Below are 18,873 nucleotides of genomic sequence, written 5' to 3' on the forward strand. Positions count from 1 at the left end.
GCTGTAGGAACCTGAGCTACCTATTCCTAAAGCTTGACTGTGGGTTTTACAGGAACTTTTCTTTGTAGAGCAGACAAAGGGAGAGTTGACAGTTACCAGGAAAAGGAAGGCTGGAAATGGAATTTGAATAATGAAGGGATGGAGGCTTTGCCCTGGGGTGACTTTAGGGAGCACAGTGAGCACAGTCAGAACAGGCTCAGCTTAACCCTGGGTCAGGTGTCTCAGGTTTCTTTACACTGACCACCTCCTCCTGCATCGTTCTGATGTGCCCAGAATGAGAACTGGGTGAGACAAAGGGCTGTTCAGTCACACAGATGATGGTCTGAGTGAACAGAATTTCCTTGGAGAAAGTATAGCATATCTGCAATTTGCTAACTAAAGAGGAGACTTTTTCTCTAAAACTGACATTTATGGAGAGTTTGTGTAATCTTGGGAAAGAAAAATCCTGTTGTGTGCAGTCAATAGTGAGATTTTTCAGCCCCCTTCTGTTAGTTCATTGAACTAGAAGTAGGTAGCTGTCACAGAAATGCAGATGGGGGAAGGGGAGCATCTCTGGATAAATTTAGAACTGTAGCTCTGGAGATAACCTGGGCTGGTCCTTGAAACTGGTTTGCTACATAAGTTTTAAATTGAAGAATGTATTCTTATGGCTCCATTCCCCTGTATTTTTTCACTCAGAAACAGCCTGGCATGCTGAGGATTTGTGCATCTGCCACACTCCTTACAACAGATTAAATTTTGATGCCAGTCTGCATATAAATGCCAGAAAAAGGCCAAATGAATTAGGATAAATTACAGAATCATGGTTTAAACCAGGATACAGGTGTTGGTGTAGACTGTGACAGGAGTTACACCCATCTTGGAAAACCATTAGCACATTTTTCAAGAGCCAGAATAACAGGGAGGTTTGCAGTGGTTTTGTCTACCTTAGCCTGTAAAAAGGGATAGAAGTGAACAGAAAAACAAGTAAAAAGCTCCACCATCAAGGTGTAGTTTGATGTGGAGTTTCCTTTCTGTGAAAGAACCTGGAAAAAAGCAGATGAAACTCCAAAGTGGTTAATAAGTGAAAGAAACCTGAGGCAAAGAGGATATATATGAGGAAATAGAAAGGTATATATTAATCCTCCAAAGGGAGGGAAGAGGGAAGAGGCAACCTCTGAGCTTACCTGGTGAGTCTGGAGGAAGTTAGACTGCTCTTTTCTCAGTCATGGAGCGCAGCCACATGGGTAGGTGTTTCTGTCATCACTGTCTGATGCTCCTATATTTAGCTTTCACTCAAGCTCCAGGCATGTCTGTCTAGTCTGGTAAAAGCTGTAACTTCAATATCCTGGGGAAACAGACGGTATGGTGGTTGCTCCCTCTGCTGAGGGAGCTCTTTCATCCTGCAGGACAAGGACAGCACCTTCCCAGAGGTCCTCCCTTGACAGGATGAGAGTCATCCCCTTGGTGGCTTCACATCCCCGTGATAAGGAAGTCCTGCCAGCTGTTTCTTGGCACAGGGATGAGCTCTTGGCTGTTTCTTGAGCCAGTGGGGCACCCTGGGGCCTTTTCCAAGGGGGCAGAGAGCTGAGCTTGGGTGCTGGTGCTCAGTGAGGGGGTACTGGTGCTCACTGCAGTGCTTGCCATCAGACTGGTGAGCAGGGCAGGAGTGAGCTGTGCACACCACATGCCCCCCTGATGATTTATGGCCTCCATTCCTTCACCCAAACAAGTCCTTTCGGTGGGTCACCCTGGAGACAGAGAGAAATGGGGTTGCCACTTGGTCCAGGGAAAGAGGGGAGGTAAATAGGATGCTTGCAATGCTAGTATTCATTTTCTCTTACCCTCCCAAAAGTGCAGAGATTGCTTTTTCCTCCAAAAAACTGCAGTCAAGACTTCTTCACTCATGGCTAGATGAGTTCACGTCTTTTTCATGCAATGCTAATGAAACTTGTCTCTGTGCCAGTCACAGTGATGAGCCCCAGGTGCTCCACAAACACACCACTGTGAGGGTTTTATTTTCCTCACCTGTGTTTGTTCTTCATGTGCTCCGTGGAGGGCTTCTAAATATTTCACTTCTCTCATTTTGTTTTCTTGCTAAACAGAGAATAAAACACCCAGGGGTACCTTTCTCCCTGGATACCTGTGTTTGGAAAAGGAACGGTACAGCTGTTGGCAATATTTCAACATTTACAAAGCTCTTTTTTCTCTTTTTGATCTGTTAGTAGCAAAAATCTAGAGTGCATAATCAGGAAATGAACAGCACATATGTATCTCTGGGGCTTTCTTGGTCTATCTTTAATAAGGACAGAAAGGCCACATTTAAAAGACAGGAAAAAATAGATAAGATTTTATTAAAATCCTTTATACAGACAGTATCTTCCACAGCACATATTTCAAGAGATCACAGAACATAGCTTCAGGGAGTTCCTCTGCTTTCTGTAGTTGAAGATGTTAGCTCTGTCTTGAACTAGTTTTACTTAGTCTCGACAGCAGTTGTGCAAACAGCACCTCCTGCCCAATCGCCAGGTATGTTGGGAACTGAACAGGCAGCTTTACATCTGATGATGTTACAAGTTCTCTAAGGAGTAGATATTGCTTGGATTTTATTTATGAAGGAGAAGGAGGCAGAAAATATGCTGGGGAAAAACACAAAGTGATTGCTGCTGATAGCAAGTCCTAAAATTAGGAACCGAAGCTAATACATTAGTAGAGACATTCCATAGGATATCAGTGCTGCAGGGTGAGGAATCTACACAGGGAAGCACAGTCTGGGAGCCTGGGGAGCTTCCAGAGGATACACAAGTCCTTCTGGAAGGAAGATTTCACACTTCCTAAATAGATGCTTTCAGCTAAAGGATAGGAACAACAGCAAAGCAATCCATCCAGAGATGGATGTTTTGTAACACTCTTGTGAGCTTTCATACCACAAACTGGAATCAGAATGGAAAGGACTTCTTGCATACTTCCTCTGTGCATATGTGTGAGAAGGCATTCCCTGATGATGCTATGATTTTTATTTTCACATTAAAATGTAAGTTTTGGTCTTAATTTTACTGATGCCAGATTTCAAGTTATTGTTTTTCAATTTATTTGAACTGAGACAGTCCTTAATTTTTTTTCCCTCTGTTTTTCTGCTCTAACAATATAGTCTCATGTGATGGCTTGACAACTATAAATCCAGTTATATTTAATTTAGATCTTCTAGTATGGTATCACACAACTCCTGTATTTATCTCAGGACTGATGTACAGTCCACTTGAGCTGTGTGCCTTTTGATAAAAGCTTTCCCAGTTCTGAATCATTTCCATAACTTGTTTTAATATAATCCGAAGTAGTTTTGTCTAAAGTAAATGAAAAAAGCTACCACAAACTGTTCTGGAATATAGGAAGATTATAACTTAGGGCCACATTATCTGCTGTAAGAAGCAGTTAAATTGCTATAGTTTACAATAAATTTTTTTTATTATGTAATTTTGTTCTTTATAGTCTCTCTCAACACAAGAAGGATTATCTGTGCAATCCCAGAATATGCATCACTGCTTGATTGATGTAACATGACAGTAGAAGACTTGGCCAAAGTAGCCAATATCCTGAGGTACTGGACATGGTCTTCAGTTCTTGTTTTATTTAGTGCTGGGGGTTAAAAGGGGATATGTTGTATATTTTATCTTTTTGTGAATTAGTGACTTATGGAATTGAAATAAAAAGGACCTTTGGGGCTGGAGAGGCTGTTAGCACTAGCAGGCATTTACAGAAAAATGACCTTTGACTTCTCCTCTCATTCAAAGAATGTTAGAGGCTAAGGGAAATTTATCTAGGACTACACTATAAAGGTGGCTGCAATGTGGATTTCTACCTTTTAGTGGCAGTAAAAAGAGATGTGAGCCATGAACATTTGTGATTCAAACAGGGGTGGCTCAGTGTACATGAGTCTGGACCATGTGGTCCAGGTTCCTGTGATAACTGACAGAAGAATAACACCAGCAAGGGCTCTGGTCCTTTATTTATGCAACTCTAAATTGTGTCAGTGGCTAGTAAAATATCAACTAGTAAAAATAAAAGATTTAATTATAACTAGAAACACACAATACTGAGGGCTGCAGCCAGCACCCTAACAGTTGCAGTTGAACATAATTTTTTTAAGAGCTCCAGCCAATCTAGAACCCAACTAGTTTTTAAATTATGGTACTTGCAGGGCCCCTATGAGGAGCAGGAGAGTCCTTTCTAACTCTCAATGAAATAAGGAATTGTGAGCTCCCACAGAATGCCTGGCTGCACATTTAAGGCTGTCCATGATGCTGTGTAAGGCTCTGACACCGCTGGACACTGTAAGCAGCTCAGAATACAGGTTGTGTTAATTGGCACTTGCATGATTTCTGTCTCCCTCGCTGAACTTTTCAGTAGTTCATACTTCTTAGAAACGTAGGAGGGAACTTGGATTTAACAATGCTGCTTTTATTGGAGTTCTTAGGAAGGATCTTATTCCCTTGGATACAGCAAAGAAGCCACATTTGACAATGCACCCCTCCTGTTTCAGAGAATTTCTGAGATATAATGAGGTTGAAAAATTACTTGCTAAACAAAAAAGAAGATTTTAGAGCAACAAAGAAACTTTCTGCCTTCTTCCCCCTTCCCAGTTAGTTACACCTTGGTCTGATGACTGTCATATTGTTCAAATAAGTGTTATTGTAACTTAAGCTCGCCAGTACATTGAGTTATTTATGTAGGTGTTTTGACTGAGTTTGAGCAGAATGCAGAATTGATGAGCTAAGAAACTCATGAGCCAGCATAATGAACACCACACAGGGAAGAATAAAACGTGTGATTAAGACAGCTATGAATAGAAGAAAAGGAACACTGCCTCTCAAGACAGTTCCTTGGAAGTGATTTCCCAATAGCAGGGTGAGATCACCGTGCCCGAGGACATAACAGACAGGGATTTTTGGAGTTGGTGGGACTCAGTGAAGCATGACTTGGGCAGGCTGCAGAATCAAGGAAACAAGGCACAGGCTACATCATTTTTTTTGTGCCACTAGAATTCCAAATGGAGGACTGTTTTGCCCTTATCAGGACACAGGTTTCTGCCCTCTGCCTTCACCTCCTGCCAACAAGCTGGGATGTGGGTCACAGCAAACTCGTGTCCTGGTGGGGTTGATCACAGCTCGTGCTTTATTAACTCATTTTGGCATTTGTTCCCTTTTCCTATCTATATGTCAGGATGGGGTTTATTAGTTTTGTTTCATTTTCTAAAGCCTTAAAAATCATCAATAGTTTATCTTGCCTGCAGCCTCTGTGAGGCCTGGGACTCATGCTGCACTTTGGTGCTCATGTACCCTGCCTGCCTTCTTCCAATGATGTTTTCATTCTTGATGCCAAGTCACTTCTCTTACTTTGCCTAAGGCTGTATTTAGCCTGCCCTTGCCAGTGCCTCCAGACTGGTGCCAGACTGCTGGGCACCAGGTGCAGGATCTGTTCCAGCTCATCCCAGAGGTGAAGGAGAGGTAACTGGAAATTTCTCCTTGCTGAGTCACTTGAGTGTTGCTGTTGACCTGCCGTGTCTGGATTGGCGTGTTTTGTGCCATTGGTGGTTTTTCTAGAGCTACAATTCCAAGGCTGAGACAGGATAGTTTCTTGGTCAAACGGTCACTGGCCTTCCCAGTGCCTTTGCCAACACAGCCAGCTTAGAGATGTGATGTCTCTGTTCTCAGACTGGTGATCAGTGCTGCACAGAGCCCACTGCTGCTGCTTTCTGGCAGAACCAAAAAAAGGCAAGAAATAACAATCTGAAGCCTGAAAAAACTGAGTGTGCAGCCTCTCTTGCAGAGCAGTCCACCTACTAGTTCTGTTACTATTTAACATCATATTAAGATTTGTCTTACCATGTGCACTGGTGTTTTAGCAACTGAGGGTTTCTATAAGACTTGTCACCTGTGGTAGAGATGCAATTCCAGTGGATTCGCCACCTTTTAACATGGAAATACCTCAATGCCATTGTCATCTCAGTGGGCCCTCTGCTCTTACAGAAAAGTTTTGGTCCCAACCACCCCTCAAAGAAAGGGGGGGTTAAACTTGCACAGCCCAATGCACAGCCCCACAGCATCTGCTTCCCATCCTTGTGTCCCTTGTCACTGTAAGCTGTGACTCGTGGGGCTGCACGCTGAGATGAACTGATGGCACAGCATGAACTCTGACCTGGGTATTCTCTGTCAGCAGATCAAACACAGAAGAACTAAAAAAACCCCCAAACCAAACAAAAACGTATTTTTTTAGCTCATGGTTAACCATTGTGAATGCTGGATGTGTACTATGCCTCTCAGAAAATTCTGATTACTATAAAATTATAAACTACTAATTATTAAACTAATTAGTTAAGACAAAATGCTTGCCTTCTAGATAACTGAATTCAGTAAGAGAATGAATCCAACCTCTGGAGTATTTTAATTGACATGTAACTGTCAAAAAAAAAAAAGGTGTGATAAATAAATAATTGTGATTTGTGAAACAAATGGGTAATTACATCAAAATAAAACAAACGGATTGTAAAACTTAATTACACCCCCATAAAGAAATAAAACAGACCCTTACAAGGTCAAGGGGCCCTAAAACCTCCCTACTATCTTAAGAATAAAATATGGTAGAACTTTAAATCTTTTAGGTGCCTGTTTGTCCAAGAATGCATGAATTATGATGAGTTGTAGAGATAACCATTTAGCTTTAGCTATAAGAAAACCCATATATTAAATGCTTAGCAAAAAACTGTAAAATGTATATGTATATTATATAATTAATATGCATGAAGTAGCTAAGATAAATGCCAAATGTACACTGTAGTGTGTGTGCAGATTTGGGAAATTTGTCCCCATTTCTGTCACCCAGCTGGCTGCTTACTTTTACCATATAATAAACTCCTATTCAAAAATTTATAGAAACAAGACTTTGTTTATCATAAAAGGCAAGCTAATAATTGAGTATTTCAAGTAGAATGTTGTTTGGGTTTTTTTCCAGTACAAAGGCCTAATATCTTGATTAGAAAATTCTGGTAAGATGATCTCCTTGGGATTTCATTTAGACTATGAAGTGTGTTAGGACATATAGCAGGAAATTGGATTCAGCTAGAGACTTAATTTACCTGCCTTCAGATCCTGTAAGGGCTGAGAGCTCTAAGTGGGCCAGCATTGTATGTGAAATTACACATTGAATGAGATGAGCTACTGTGGTTATTATTTTTGTAATATCTTTTTTCCTGATCAATTAGAGTTTCTTTAAGGAGTTACTGGTTTGGTTTGGTATTACTTCCCTGTGTGGAACTCCAAAAGCTTTCTGTTGACTCATTGGCCCAGCCTGTCCAGGTCCCTCTGAATGGTGGCACAACCACCTGGTGTATCAGCCACTCCTCTCAGTTTTGTGTTGTTTGCCAGTCTGCTGAGGGTGTGCTCTGTCCCATCAGCCAGCTCGTTAATGACAATGTGGGTGCCATTATTGACCCCCATGTAGTGACCCCAGGTGACTGGGTCCCAGCTGGGTATCCTGACCATGGCAGTTCAGCCAGTTTTCAGCCCACCTCACTGCCCACTTAGCCCACACATTATCCATTTGTGTATTGGGATGTTATGGGCATCAGTGCCAAAAGCCATAGTAAAGTCAATACAAACAACACCCACTGCTCTGCCCTCACCTCTGAGCCAGTCACCTCCTCAGAGAAGGCTGTCAGGTTGATTAAGCATGACAAATCTGTGGTGACTGCTCCTAACTGCCTTTTTGACCTTCATATGTCTGGAAATAGCTTCTGGGTTTATTTGCTCTGCCACTTTTCCAGGGACTGAGGTGAGGCTGACCGGCCTCTAGTTTCCCGTCTCCTCTTGCCCCTCGCCATTCTTGAAGGCAGAAGTGACGTTTGCTTTCTTCCACTCCTCCAGAACCTTCCCCTGATTTCTGTGACCTTTTGAAGATTATCAAATGTTATCGGCTTTTCTCTCAGCACTTGTGCATGCAGCCCGTCAGGTCCCAGGGACTCGTCAGGGTCTGGTTTATTTAAGTATTCCCTAACCCAATCCTTTTCCAGTGGCAGTAAGTTTTCCTTGGCCTGCATCTTCCTACAGCCTCAGGTGCCTGGGATTCCTAAAGACTGAGGCAAAGGTGCCATTGTCAGCTTTTTTCACGTCCTTTGTCACCAGGTGTCCTGCCAGCCACCAGTGAGCACACCTTGTCCCTAGTCACCCTTTAGCTGCTTATTGACCTGTAGAAACCTTTCTTGTTGAACTTTTGTATCCCTCTGTAAATTCAGTTCCAAGTGGGCTTTGCCTTTCATAACAACATCCCTGAACACTCTGACAGTATCTCTACATTCCTCCTGTGTCACCTGTCCCTTCTTTCACCTCTTGAACACTTTTTATGCTGGTTTGGAGTTCCTTGTTCATCCATGCAGACCTGCTTCTGCCTTTGCTTGATTTCTTCCTCAGTGGAATGAACCGTTCTTGAGCTCACAGGAGATGATCCTTGAAAATGGGTCAAAAATGTATGGAGATTTCCTAGGAGTTTCATTATTTTTGATGGATGATTTAGCTAGGCCATTACCTCAAGTGTTGTGAAGCAACATAAATAAATGTTTACCAGAGCTTCCAGAATGACTGCAGGAAGACTATTTGCTGGACTCCCTTTTGAGGCAGTACTTAACTGTCACATACTTATATCTCACTACTGACAGCACACAACAGCGTTTCCCTTTCCCAAGATTACAGAAACTCTCCACAAATGTCAGTTTTAGAGAAAAGTGTCACCCTCAGGGAACAAGCTACAGATATGCTATACTTTCTCCGAGGAAATTCTGTTCACTCAGACCATCATCTGTGTGACTGAACAGCCCTTTGTCTCACCCAGTTCTCATTCTGGGCACATCAGAACGATGCAGGAGGAGGTGGTCAGTGTAAAGAAACCTGAGACACCTGACCCAGGGTTAAGCTGAGCCTGTTCTGACTGTGCTCACTGTGCTCCTTAAAGTCACCCCAGGGCAAAGCCTCCATCCCTTCATTATTCAAATTCCATTTCCAGCCTTCCTTTTCCTGGTAACTGTCAACTCTCCCTTTGTCTGCTCTACAAAGAAAAGTTCCTGTACAACCCACAGTCAAGCTTTAGGAATAGGTAGCTCAGGTTCCTACAGCAGCACCACTGCACTAGGAAAGATCAGCAGTTCTGCAGGACATACAGGCACTCACCTGCCCCCCCATGAATCCTGTACAGCTGGAAAAGAACAGTCCTGTTTTCTCTGGAAATAGATGACTTTGCACTGACATCCACACCCACCTTAACTTCCCCACTCACACTCCCTGCAGAGAGCACAGTCCCATTGTGCCGGTGGGCAGAGCCTCAGCTGGAATCTGTTGGGTTCATTCAAACAACCCTTGTCCCTACAAACACACCTTTTGAGGAACTGTGAATCTCCAAACTGTGCTTACATCCTTTTCCCTTTCCCTGTGCAGGGCTGTTCATCAGAACAATATGATTCCACTGAAAGAAGAGAGCAAGTGCTCTCCAGCAATATCAAGACTCAAGAAATGTAAAAACCAGAGGTGCCATTTCCCTTATCTTCTGGCTACCTCTGGGCACTCGGGGTGTCAGCTGCCACAGCTCACAGGCACAGGGTTGTAGGTCCCTTGCACTTTGAAGAGAAGGCAAGACAGAGGCTGGAGCTCAGAAGGAGTCTGGGCATTCCAGGCAGCACCTGCCTTGGAACAGTCTCCTGGGACCCAGAACAGATCCACTTCTGTTCCCCAGCTCCCCTACCAGCCTCTTCCAAAATGCTTTCTGGGTGGCCCTTAAAGATGCAGAAGGCCCTAAGCAGAGCTTTCAAGCTTAGCTTACATGGGCAGTGTCTGCCCAACCAGACCCTCCTCTGCCCTTCCCCTTTTTCAACCACCAGCTCAGGAGGAGAGTGACACATTCTTGCTGCTTTCTTTTTTCTTCATCATTTCCCTGTCTTTAACACTTCCCTGTTCAAACATTATCTTCTGCCACCATCTACCCACTGCACAACCAAAACCATTCCAGCTCCCAAAGTTCCCTCCCAGGTATACACAGTTCTCTTCCATCTTGATCTGTCTGCATGATTCATCTTGTTTAAAGCAGAAAGGCAAAGAGGGAACAGGCAGCCTTCTGACTTGCTCCTGTTGCTGCTTCTCCTGTCCAGTGTTGTAGACAATGACCTGGTGAATTCTTTAAAGCAGGCCTAAGGTCATCAGCAGGTATGGAGAGTCCATTGCCTTCATAAATGCTAGTGAAATACATCAGAATTTCAAGGCTATTAAAGGTGTCTATAATACCAGACACCCCAAATGGGAGAACGCACTGGCAGTCTTAAACACACATCACAGGTGTGGGACCAGCATTCCTTGTGCACTATGGACCACCACAAATTTACATAAATTCAGAAGCACATCTTGAGATCTTTTGGAGCATTAAGTTACCTCAGTCCTTGACAGGCATTTAACTGTTGGAGGCTTCTGCCCTTCTCATTTATAAAATCCACTTTCCCTGCTTTACAGGCACCCATCTCTCAGATAAGGGAAAACAGGTGGCTTCAGCCTTGTCTACATGTGCTTTTGGAAAAGCCTCTCTATCCCAGTTCCCCAGAAAGGCCGAGGTGGGAAGGGCCTCTGGAGGCCGTCATCCCCAACCCCCTTGCTACCCAGGAGCATCTCCAGATGGATTTTGAGTATTTTCAGGGGTGGAGCCTTCACAACCTCTGTAGCTAAGTCTTATTATGTACCAAAAAAAAAAATTCCGCTTGATTTTTATTCTAACACAGATCTCCAAGCATTTTTAATTGTTGTATTTTTTTTTTCACTTTGCAATGCTACTCACATGAAAAGAATCATTAGTTTTAAACTGTAGAGAAAGATCATTTCCATTCTGCGTGAATCCTTAGAAAAAGAACTTAGGACTTTCTGGTGAATATGATTTTGCCTATCTGGTAGATGACAGGATCCAAACCAAAAGGAACTATAAAATTGCCAATAGTAAGTTGTATGTGTCATATACTTTTTCTTTCACATTTCTGATCAAAGCGATAAAATTCAAACATGAAAGAAAACAACAGATCTCTGTTTTAGCAAAACTGAAGTTAAATTTGAGTGGGTTAAAAATTCAAAACTTTGTTTCACAGGCTATTCAGTGTTTGAAAAATGACTCGTTGCATGAACAGAAGGTTGGAGGACAGAAGACCAGGTAGTACCAATTCCAGAGTTCACAGGAAAGGAACGTAAGTAACAGGAGTTGACAACAGAAAAAAAATTAGGAAGCTCAGAGAGTTTCTTTTTCCTGCTATGGACCACAGAATAGTGTAGATTACCCAAGAGTTAGATAACCTAAGAGTGTAGATAACTCAAGCTTAGAACTTTCATTTCCAGGAAGAACCTATTGCAGCATTTCTAATAGTTCAGCAAGAGGCCCAGGCTGTGCATCTTAAAAGCCTGGAAGCAAAAACAGTACCTCTGAAAACTTAATTGGCAAGGCTTGTGCTACTTTTGGCTAGGATACAGTTCATTTTCTTCCTAGTAGCTACTACAGGTCTGTTTTGGATTTGTGCTGGAAACAGTGTTGGTAACACAGGGATGTTTTAGTTGTTGCTGGGCAGTGCTTACACAGCATCAAGGCTTTTTCTGCCCCTCACACCACCCCACCAGCACAGAGGCTGAGGGTGCACAGGGGGGGACACAGGTGGGACAGCTGACCCCCAAGTGACCACAGGGATATTCCATACTCATGGCTGAACAGGGTTCCCATTTCTGCCCATGGGAAGGCGTGAATGAATTCCGTGTTTTGCTTTGCTTATGTGCATGGTTTTTGCTTTACCTGTTAAACTTTCTTCATCTCAGCCTATGGGTTTTCTCACTTTTACTCTTCTATTTCTCTCCCCCATCCCACCAGGAGAGAGCAAGCAAGCAGCTCTGTGGGGCTGAGTTGCCAGCAGGGGTAAAACCACAACAGGCTACATCCAAATAAGTGATTTTCATGCAAGCAGAGAGGAATGATGACTTAATGGAGATGAGTTCTGGATGTGTTACAAGTTTGAAGCAGGGAGACTAAACAGACCAGCTGTGATGGCAGAAACTCCTTCCAACTCGTGAGTGCCATCATATTCCTTCTCATGTATGAGATACTGTTAGATATAGAACATTAAATACCACTTTTCTCTATTAAATGCCAATTTGCTATTCTGGTTTCAAAACTCCCTGCTTCAAACGTCCAGAATTCATGTCCATTACGTCATCCAAGGCCATCATTCTTCTCTGCTTGCAAGAAAATCACTTAAATGGGTGTAGCTTTGCCAAGTAAGTTTTCAGAGGTACTTTTGTTGCTTCCAGGCTTATGTTCCAAGATGCACAGCCTGGGCCTTTTGTTGAGGTATTAGAAATGCTGGCATCAGTTCTTCCTGGAAATGAAATTTTTAGCTTGAGTCCTCTACCTTTTTAGGTAATATTCTGTAGCCTGTAGCATTTAGGGAAATGAATGTGTTGCAATACTCTGAACTTATCTATTTTGTTTCTTTTTCTGTTGTCAGTAGCTCTTGTGTAAGTTGTATTCTTGTGAATTCTGTTGGTGGTTTTCTCTGCAATTGGTACCACTTGGTCTTCTGTCCTCCAGCCTTCTGTTTGTGCATTGAGTCATTCCTAGATATCATTGTGCAGCTTACTTGAGATCAAGTCTCTAATTCAGGGATGTTATTCAGAATTCTGTATTTCAATATATGAAGTGATTGTCAGCTGTATGCAGTTAATAGCATTCAGGTTTGATTTTTGAAAATGGAATATATTTTTATATGGAAAAGACAACTGTAAATAAACAATGTGAAGTGTTTAAAAAAAAAAAAAAGGATAAAAACTTTACCAATTTTTTGCCAGAAAAGTTTTAAAAAGCTGATTATTCTATGAAAGAAAGTGTTGAATTTCTAATCAACTCCAGTAATCCTGCTCAAATGGAACTTCGGTTTTGTTCTTTCTGGAGGGAGTCCTGCAGAACCTAAAATGACCCTTCTGTAGAGTTTAAAACTAATGATTCTTTTCATGTGTTTTTTTCACTACTTTTTTTACTCTGAGTATCACAGGGAAAAAAGTACAACCATTAAAAATGCTTTTAGATCTATGATAGAAATAAATTAATGAAGTGGAATGTGTTTCTTTGATACATAACAAGAATTAGATGCCCATTTTTCATTCTTTTGAATAAATATTTTTCCTTGCAGCAGACCCACAATGTTTGTTTATTTAGAAACTTTTGTAGTGGATGCCTCGATACACACAGTGAAACAAGAGCTGGAGTTACTACATAGTTTGTTTCTGCCTTCAGACATTGCTGGGTTCTGTTCAGTAGCCTACCATTTACATAAAATTTGGCAGAAAACTGCTGGCTGGGCAGGTTTTTTTCTGCACAGGTGAGTCAATATTGAAAAATTACAAGATTTTGTGTCTTGATAAATGTCTATATCAATGTGAGGGGAAACAGCTTTATTCTATTATACTGTGCTAGGGAGAAGGAAACAAAGTGTTTCTGCCTTCCAGAAATGCCTTACTTTTCCATTTCTTTTTCTCCAGTCAGTTTCTCCCAGGATTTGGGATTCAGACCACATTTCTGTCAGCATCTCAGAGTAGGAGTTGATTTAAGAGCTTCCCATTCTCAGTCTTTTGCTTCCATCTCTGTTCTTGCCACTTATGATTTTCCTGTATAACAAATACTGGGCCTTTGCACTAAGCTGGATCAGAAACCTAGCCCAGTTGAAAACACTGCACTTCAATGTTTTTCCCCCCAGGATTATTTTTTAAACCCCACTAATTTTGATTATCATTCAGTGTTCAGCCATCTGGATAGTTGCAGATGAAGTGGGATGTGAATGAAGAGATGGGGGTAAAGTGGGAGGTCCATAACCTGCCTAATTAAGCACTGCTCCCAAGAGAACCATGTTCTAAGGGAACTGAGGGGGCTGAAGTGGAAGTTCAGTTGTCAAATGAAGAAAAAGAGGGAGATAGGGAGAACCAGCAGTGACTTAAGACTACCAGGTACTTATTTCACCTAAACCAATCCAAATAAATGACTGGTCTTTTTCATGAGATAGATGTCGTTGACCCCTTTTGTAATGTCCTTTTTCTGAATTATGAGGTATTCTGTGGATTACTATCCAGTGAAAAAGGCAATTATCTTATGCTAGAATTATTCTTGCTTCTTGTCACATGAGCACAAGCTAAATTTCAGATATCCTGATAATAGCCCTAATTATGGTCTTGTAAATTTTTCATGCTAAAGCCCATTGAGAGCTCTATGAGAGACATGACTTGGAATGTATTGCTGGAAAGTACTAATTTAAACATCTGGGAAACACTTGTTTCACATGAAGTGGTTTCTAAAGAGCTCTGTATACTGAAATTTATTGCAAATATAGTGTCCTAAAACCATCTATTTGCAATTGTGTTAATCTTCACTGATTTACCACTTCCAAAATTCACTTTCAGCATCATTGCACTGAAACCCAGGGGGAACTGAGCCCCCAGTTTACACTTACAGACATATTTTATCCTGTGCATTGCATTAAACCCTTTTTTTCTTTGTCTTAGTAAAACCACCCCAAATTCCTTTAGTTTTCAGCTTTCTTAGAATCAGCAGCAGCAATGGGAGACTGGGTGACATTTTCCTTGTTCCTCCTGGGCAAAGAGAATGACCTGGACTAGGGCAAACGTTCTGCAGATTGTAACACCCACCTGTGTGGCAGGTGTTGCTGGCAGGACTTGGATTTCTACAGCCAGAAGTCCGAGTCTGGGGAAACAGGACTACCAGAGATGGGTTCTGTGTGACAGGTGGGCAGCAACATCTCTGTCAATGGGCTTGCAAAATTATTGAGGGAGCCTTCAAGTCAGGTCCATCAGTGGTAGCATACACTGGAGAGGGCAACAGGGTTCTCTCCCATCCGAGGAAGTTGGACAACCAAGCACCTGCCTCAGGTGCCTGTATTCTAATGGATGCAGGTTGGAAAACCAACAGGAGAAACTAGATATCTCTGTGCAGCTGAAAAATTGGGATGCTATGGGAATCAGAGACATGATAGGAGAGTTCATGTGAAGGAATTATTGCAATGCATGGATACAAGTGCTCCTTCACAGAAATGGCAAGGTGAGGGCTGGATTTGTGCTCTCTGTAAAGGAATGCACTGAGTGCTATGGACTAAGGTTTACATTTTTGAGAGCTTCCTAGTCAGGATCACAGTGAGGGCTGCAAAGGCTATCTCGTGATCCGTGCCTATTGTAGGCCATCTCATCAGGGACAGGAGGTGGGTAAAGCCCCCTTCAGCTAGGGAGAAGCCATCACTTGATTGCAGGTCCTGGTTCTCCTGGAAAACTCGACAACCCCAGCATATGAGAGGGCAAAGTGGAGAAGGGATGAACAATCCATGAGATTTTTACGAACATTGAGGACAATTATTTTGACACAGGTGCTGGACAGGCTGAATACAGGAGATGCTCTCCTGGATCTGCTACTCACAAACAAGAGGGAGTTGTTCAGGGAATGACAGTCAAAGGCAGCAGCAGCTGACATAGCAGCATTTAGGATCCTCCAGGAAAAGGTACAGCTCTTAACACCGGGGAAGCAGGGACTGCCATGGTGGGGATTTTTCTGACACAGCGGGTGACTCTCAAATAAACAAGCATTAATTTATGCTGCAGCTACTAAGTAATCCATCTGTTACTAACTAAAAATTAAGCATTAATCAAACATTAGTCAAGCCTTATTGGGCATATGATACCATGGGTCTGATGCTGAGCTGTTGGCTGCAATCGCTGCTGTCTTTAGTTCTTGGTTCTTTATTTCTTGCAACAAAGAAAAGTAAACAGGTATTACAAAATATCTGCTACTTGGAATCAAGCAGTTCTCGGGTATATCTGGGTGCAAGCCAAACAAGATGTGTTTTAATAACTGGCCTTCACAGTCCAGAAGTGAGGAGGAGACAGAGTAGACTGAAGGCTCTAACTTTTGAGAAGCAGACTTTGGCCTCCTCAGTGGTTTAAATGTCAAGATATCTTGGGAGGCTGTTGTGAAGTGCAAAGGAGCCCAGGAGAGCTGACTGATCATTAGGGACAAACTAAAAGCAGAATAATGGTCCGACCTGAAATGCAAGGCAGGAGGATCTCAAATCCAGCAAAGCCAAGTGCACAATCCTGCACCTGAGACATGACAGCTGCATAAATCAGTTCAGGCTGGAGACTGAAAAGTTAAATAGCAGCTGTGCAAAACGGGCTTGGTGGTTCTATGGGCAAGTTAAATAAATATGGGGCAGTAAATGGGACTTGCAGCGATGAAAGTGAACAGGCTGGGCTGCACTAGCAGGACAGTTACAGCCAGCAGATACAGGGGAATGATTACTTCTCTCCACCTGGAACTTGTGAGGCAACACCTGGAATTCTGTGCCACGTTTTGGGCCACCCAGTCCACGACAGAGATTAACAACTTGGAGGGAGTACATAAACTTTATTTCTGTTGGAGTGGTAAGTCGTAGGAATGGGAAGCAGAAGAAATTGCTTGGACCATCCCATAATATCTATTTTTACCTTGAAATTGAGTTAAATTTTATTTAGAAGTTGCAGTGCAGGGTACAAATTAAGTTCATATGACCTGGAGCCAAAAATCTCTGCCATTTCCCTACACGAAGCATGTTCTCACTTTGACTTACTGACTAACTCAGGCACTTCAGTGACATGTTTAGCCTCAAGGTACTTGTGTGGCACGTAGTTCTCAGCTCATGCAGACTGTGCTTCTCAGCAGTTGCTGTCCTCAGTAACCAGTTAATTGTGTTTTAGCCAGTTACTTTGCTAATTTTGCTTTATAGTTGGCCAGTAATAACAAATCTCATGACCTCAAGACTTACCAGAGTTCCTTGAAAACAACTTCAGCCTCCTTATATTTGATCTCATACCTGATCCTCAAAAGAAACTACCATATACTTTCCAAACACAACTCTTAGAAGTAAAACCAGTAGCTGAACTTGACACCAATACAGGGCTTAATACAATTTGTTTTATATCAGACCTTAATCTGCCTTCCTTCCCACAATTAACCTCTTCAAGTTCTAGTCTATAAGGTACACATTTCTAGCTTTTTCTTTAAAATACCTATGACATCACCTTTTTCATTCCATCTCCCCACTTCCTTTACCTGCAAAATTGCTTTCTAATCCAGAGGTTTCTGCTATTCTTGCCTAGACACTAAACCCTAAATTTGTGTTTAGTTTTGAAGTTTAATGTTTCTGTTTTGAAGCACCTGAGTTAAAGGTTGCCTTGTATGCCTCAAAGCTTAGGAAGACTGTCACAGGGAGACAGAGGAAGATTTGAGAAATGGCTAGCACATAATTGGTAACAAACAGGTGAAATATAAACTGGAGCTCAGTTACGCCTACAGTCTAGAATAGGATGGAGATGAGTCTTCTGCACCCTAAGCTGGTGATTCACCACTCTCTCTGTTGTGATATTTCTTACAAATAAACACTTTTCTCACCAGTTCAGCTTCATAGGTACTAAGGATTGGAGGAACTGCTGGTATGGTAAGGCTGGAAGATATCACTTTCTCCTACAGCCTTATAAATTTCACCATTACTCCATCTATTTTGATAACACTACTACAGTGTTACTATCACCAGGGCTATGGAGCACTAAAATGAAGTAGATGTGTATATTTGTTCCTATTTCCTAAACTTATTCCATTTATGCTCTTCTCTGCATCAGCAGAGACTCTAGAGTAATCCTGCTGTGTGGAAAAAGTCCATTTCAGGATCATGGTATTCAGCTCCTGGTAATAACCAGCTTTTTGCAGATAAGGCAAATGACAGCAGGTGATCATCAGGATTAAACAGAAAAATATTCAGAGCTTCTGAGGTTGGTGTAGTAAGCCTCCCCCTCCTCTTTTACTTCTTTTTCCAGAGGTCCCAGCTACATAGGTAGAGATGGTATTGTCCTATGCACAACTGCTCATCTCTGCTGACCTTTAGCTTGTTTTACCCTGAGCCTTTTGGCAAGACCATTGAGAAATAGAAGTTATCTTTCACAATGGCAGATTGGATCTGGCTATACCAAGAACCATTGTGTGGTCACAGGTTTTCAAAAAATACAAGCCCTTGAGAGTGAATGTCCTCCAAGGGACAGAAGAGCTCAAATAAAGGAGCTTGTGGGCTGAGCAACCTGATCTGGTGGTCATCTCTGCCCATGGCAGGGGGTTTGGAACTAGATGATCTTTAAGGTCCCTTCCAACCCAAACCATTCTATCATCCTATGATAATATCGCCAGACTACAAGGAGAGGACTGCATATGGATGCTTGATTAAGTAAGAGATCAGTCTGAATAAGCTGTGGGTTTGCAGGCTCAAAAAACTCCCATCTCTCATCTTTGCCCATTGAGACCTTCCCTGCACAACCCTTATGTTTTGTGTTACAGGTGTTAGCAGGCACTATGGTACGTGGCTGTCCACATTTTAGCCCAGGGCTGGATGCGCAGCCTGAAGGTGGAAACTCAGTCCTCTCTTGCGAGAAAATCCGGGTGAAAGCCGAGGGAGCAGATTAGGAAGCTTGAAACGGAGAGAGCAGCGGTGCTGCCCGTGCCCCGCTGCCTGCTCCGGCAGGCACGAGTCACCTCTGAGGCCCGGTAAACAGGGGAAGCCCCCACCGTCCTCCCCAGGGTGGAGGAAAGGGGACGACGCAGGTGGTCTCGCCGGGCTGACCCCGAGCCGTGTGTCCCCCCCTTGTCCTCCCCGAGCCCCCAGCGCGCCGACTCCCTTCGCTTCTCCTTCAAGCATGAAGGGCTCTGACGTTCCCCCGGGGCCGGCGCTGCCCCGCGGCGCAAAGTACAGGGGGTGGTGCCGGGGCT

The sequence above is a fragment of the Manacus vitellinus genome, unplaced genomic scaffold (assembly GCF_001715985.3).
Source record: "Manacus vitellinus isolate BGI_N305 unplaced genomic scaffold, ASM171598v3 scaffold_6_pilon, whole genome shotgun sequence".
NCBI lineage: Eukaryota > Metazoa > Chordata > Aves > Passeriformes > Pipridae > Manacus > Manacus vitellinus.